Raw genomic sequence first — 4,675 nt, 5'->3', positions numbered from 1 at the left:
TTCGTCGGTAACAGCAGGGGGAATGCGTGTGAGAGAAAAAAAAAAAGAACAGAAACCGAAACAGCCGTATATCCCAGTAGGCGTGTGTTGTATGTACTGCTGCTGGCTCTCAAGGCACGCACTGGCATGATAACGTGACATCTTGTTGAGATGGTTTTAATTGTCCTTTACAGATCCTGTCGCTTTCCAGGCGTTCTTCGATAAATGAAAAGGATTTGTGTGTTCGCAATTAATCTTTTTGACGTTTGGTGAAAGCACACATGAAGCCACCGAATTTCCCAAAGGAGTTCAAGATTCTCGGCGATTATAAGAACAACGATGCTGTAACAGTGACGCTAATTTTGGCAACGTCTTGGAAAATGTTTTAAAAATAAGCTTTACTGTAACAACGAAAAGTTTTTTGCTGGACTCAACAGTATTCAGTTACCAGATGTAAAAGCAACCATGCAGTTCGAAAGGATGGTGCAACTACTAGATGGGAACTCGTATATTGCGAAAGACTCTCGTTATAATTCCGCAAATTCCGCATCTTTACGCAGTGTCTTCACGTGCCGGTCAGATGAGGTAAACTTTCAGGTGGGGAACGAGCAATAGAAAGGAGCAGCTGTCAGCTAAATTTTTAAGGCCCTTCAGGCATTCCAGAATTCAGCAAGCTCAACTTAGTATTCATCAATCTCGGAAGCGGCAATCGTTCTCACTCTCTTGTTCCAGTGCTAGGCAAAGAGAACATGACCCCGCTCAATAGTGAAGGAAACTGCTCATTGCTTGGTGGTAAATAGGTTTAGCTAGCTAAGGGCAGGGTTGTAGAGAGAAATTACGGGCCCGGGGGATCTAGCATAAGGGCCCCCTCCATCATTGTAGATTTTTCGAACACAGAAACTGTTAATCTCCAAATCTGAAAAATAAACATCAGCTATGTATTTCATGGTGAACTATAGGAGAATAGTGCTGTTAATTTCAATGACTTCTATCATTTCAAAGGGTAGTGCGTTCATTTTTTTTGTTTATTTTCTGTCCGCACTGTGTGCCTATCACTGACACCAGAGAGGTGACTCCAAAACCAGATATCGGTTCATCTACACCGGGACCAGCGACTCTACTTCCCTTGTGAATAAAGACGTGACACAGAGTTTTCACCTCAGAACATCCTAACGATTGGGATAGAAGCCAGATCCACTGGACTGAGCAGCGGTCACGCTTACCACTTAACCACCGGCGTCGTCTATAATCAAAGTTTTGTCAAACAACAATGATTAAGGTAAAATAGCATAAAATACAGAAAAATATTCAGCTATGCTTTCCGTTGTGCGTCATTTAATTACTGCTATCAAATTCTATACAACCATCTCGTCCCATTTTTCGGCCACATACAGTTTACCTTGACAGTTTTAAATCTTCTTCAGGTTCCGCGTGACGATGGACCAATATTCCTCGATAGGGCCGAGTTCTGGTGTGTTGGGAGAGTTCATGTCCTTGGGTACCACCAGATCCTTGTAGGCGCACTGTCCTTTTTCCGTAATGGCAGTATTCCAAATTCGGACAAAATAGCGTGGAATAATCGTGTTGCTTCATGAAAGACGTTATTTTCATGCACTTTTCACATAAATTTCCTTGTTGACGGGCTCGGTCGCAATGAAAATGTCACATCAAACCACAGGTACAGAAAGCCTGCCGAATCAGATATTTCTGTGTGATCTTCGACAGCTTCATATGCTTGAAAATATCGGCCACTGTTCCTCCCGGTTGCCTTTACGCTGGTGGTAGTTGATTTGGTCACTTTTAACGGTTTCACTAACTTGGCGTGCAAGTTCCTCGACTTCAGGCAATACGCGAGCAAAATTTCCCTGTGTTTCTTCTCTTGCTTGGACGACACTGTCCAAGAGCAAATGTCAAATAAAAAAGCCTGCACGAAGGCAAATGAGGGTTTTTTTCGAATTTGTTGAATTTCATGCAAAGAAATCCGTCAAGTTTAAGCGGACCAAATTTTTATCGTAAATCCTTTTAAATATATCTACGAAATTTGGAGTGGCTTTGAAAGTAGCCGATTTATCAATATTTTCATATTTAATCCAGAAGTCATGATGGATTTTTTCGAATCTTTGTCTGGTTCCACCTAGAATTCGTTAAAAAATCAACGCATTTGGCCAAGTCGGTGCGCTACAACCAGAGCTTGGAAAACGAATCAGCTGAAAAAGAACGAACACTCTTCATTCGTTCTTCGCTTCACGAACATACATCCTATTGAACCATTCACCACTGAGCTGCGGAGTTGACGGCTTTGGTTCACCACCACCGAGGCTGGTGAATCATTGCTGTTCTACAGTGTAGGTATATGAGCATAGCGTAATAGTACCCGTTACTCATTCTCTCTCCCATTCGAAGAGATATCAACCGCTGTGCATCATTCGTTCTCCATAGCAAGCTGTACATAGGCACCCAGATTCTCTTTGCTTGCTGGGTGCGAATGTAGGTACGAAAAATGATGCCACCCAGCTGCCCCGGAGAACAGCGCTCATAACGAGAATGTGTTTGTTGTCTTTTATTATTTTTATTCGAGACAGGTACCTACATGTTCTGTGCGCTTTTCATATGCTATATTTTTTAGTTTTGTCTTCAACCTATTGAATCTGTCGAATTGTGAAAATACAAATAGGGTTAAGGGGAACATGGGGAGACTTTACCAAGCACGAAATTCAACAATTATTAATAACGTGTTCCATTTGGTACTTAATTTTTTTATATTTGTTTCCATCCCATCAGCTAATTTTTCATCTTCTTCATTTCGTTTTTCATCTTGCTTCCTTACGCTTATATTTGAAACTTTAAACGCGATTATCACGATATTTGCCGAGTACCGAAAGAGTTTGCAACGGATTTCAAAACTTTATTTTTGCTTGTTCGTAATTTAACTGCCGTGTCCTTGAACGATTCCATTTTTTCGTCAAAATTTTCATATTAATCTTATGGATTTGTTAATAATTTTTTTCAGGTGAAAATGGTGTTTTTTTTTGGAAAAATCATTCCCGTTTCCAAAAAGAAGAGAAATTTTTTTCAATCAATCGTTCAAGGACACCACAGATAGATACACTAATGATTTTTATGGCTGATTTTGTGACACGTGAACCTGCAATGTAATCAGGACAGTTAATCCAAAAAAGCAATGCATTAAAAAAAAATCAAAGCTCATGAAATACAATCGTTTTATATTTTTAACTAGTACTAAGAACCTCAACAATATGGGAAGAAAAGTTAACAGCATGTTATATGCCATTGGTTTTTGTTCTGATATTTTAAAATTCTTCTGGTCAAGCTCCCCAAGCCTTGGTCAAGGCTCCCGCGGTGGGTAGACTTGACCAGAAAAAACGATCACAGAAAAACTTTTGTAACTTTTGAAAAAGTAAATTATCAATTCTGAAAAAAATCATTAATACGCAGAATACTTTTTCATATTACATTTCAACGAGTTTTGGAAGACATCCAATTATTAAACCAAAAACAATTTGTCTTATGGAATACAATATATTTTTAAATATTCATAAGCCAGTCGTTGTTCAAGTTCAACTCAGGGGTTTTTAGTATTACACAGAACTAGAAAAATCGTAAAAAATTACGTGTTCTGCTCCTGACATATACGAGCATCAAAAATGTTTTAGATTTAATTTTAATTTCACATGACTATGAATTTCGTAAATCATGTTTGATTTAAATGTCAATGAATGCAATTTGTTAAATTGTATCAAGTTTTTATTAACCAGTTGACAAATTTTGAATGATAGGATAAAAATGTTGATGGAATAGGAAAAAAATATGGTGTGATTTTTTTCCATTTAAACAATATTTGAAAACATTTTTGGTTGCCTGGTTACAATAAAAATCTCGGGTAACTTAGAATAAAGGCATTAAAGTCAACTGTCAAGATTCCTTTGGAGGATATTCCGAATAAAACTTTATTCGCCAAGCTCGGAATAATTGCAGCGAACTAATCGGTTCAGATCACTAAAGCATTAAAGCGGGATACTAATTTCTTCCCAAAGATTAAAAGGCATGTGTAATTTTGCTATTCCTGCTCAACTTTAGACGAAGCTCGAAGTATTTTTTTGATTATTAAATATTCCACAATATGCCGTACATTTTAAACACTCCGTTAGTAGGTATCCAATTTAATCATGAGTCATAAATCTTGCTCATCGAATTTGTGGTTAATATTATATTTGTTAACATTTAACCTGTCTGTACAACATTTAGGAATAGAATGTAGTACATCATAGTTTGAAACATATATTGTCCTTGTTAAATGCGAATAACTTATAACCAAGCTTATAACCACTTCGTTTTAGTTCACGATTATAAAATTCCAAATATTCGTAAGCTAGAGATACAATGTTAGAAAAAAATGAACCTATATGTGTTGGGCTGAATCGTCTGAGGAACCAACATCCAAAAAACTGATAAATGCATATCGATGTTTGAATATCCACGATTTCCCTAAATTTATAATGCATCGTGAACACAAGTTCAATTTTTTCCCCCTCAAACCTCAGCAGAATCCAATAAGCGGTACCTGTTGCCTAATGTCCGCTCCACAAACCATATGTTCTTAACTGACGTAGCGAAAGACGCTGAAAACCGCTAATATGGCCAGAAGAATTTTATATTCAGATTCAGCATTACACAA

This window comes from Topomyia yanbarensis, chromosome 2 (genome assembly GCF_030247195.1).
Source record: "Topomyia yanbarensis strain Yona2022 chromosome 2, ASM3024719v1, whole genome shotgun sequence".
Taxonomy (NCBI): Eukaryota; Metazoa; Arthropoda; class Insecta; order Diptera; family Culicidae; genus Topomyia; species Topomyia yanbarensis.
The sequence above is the reverse complement of the archived record's forward strand: the minus strand, read 5'-3'. Positions refer to the sequence as shown.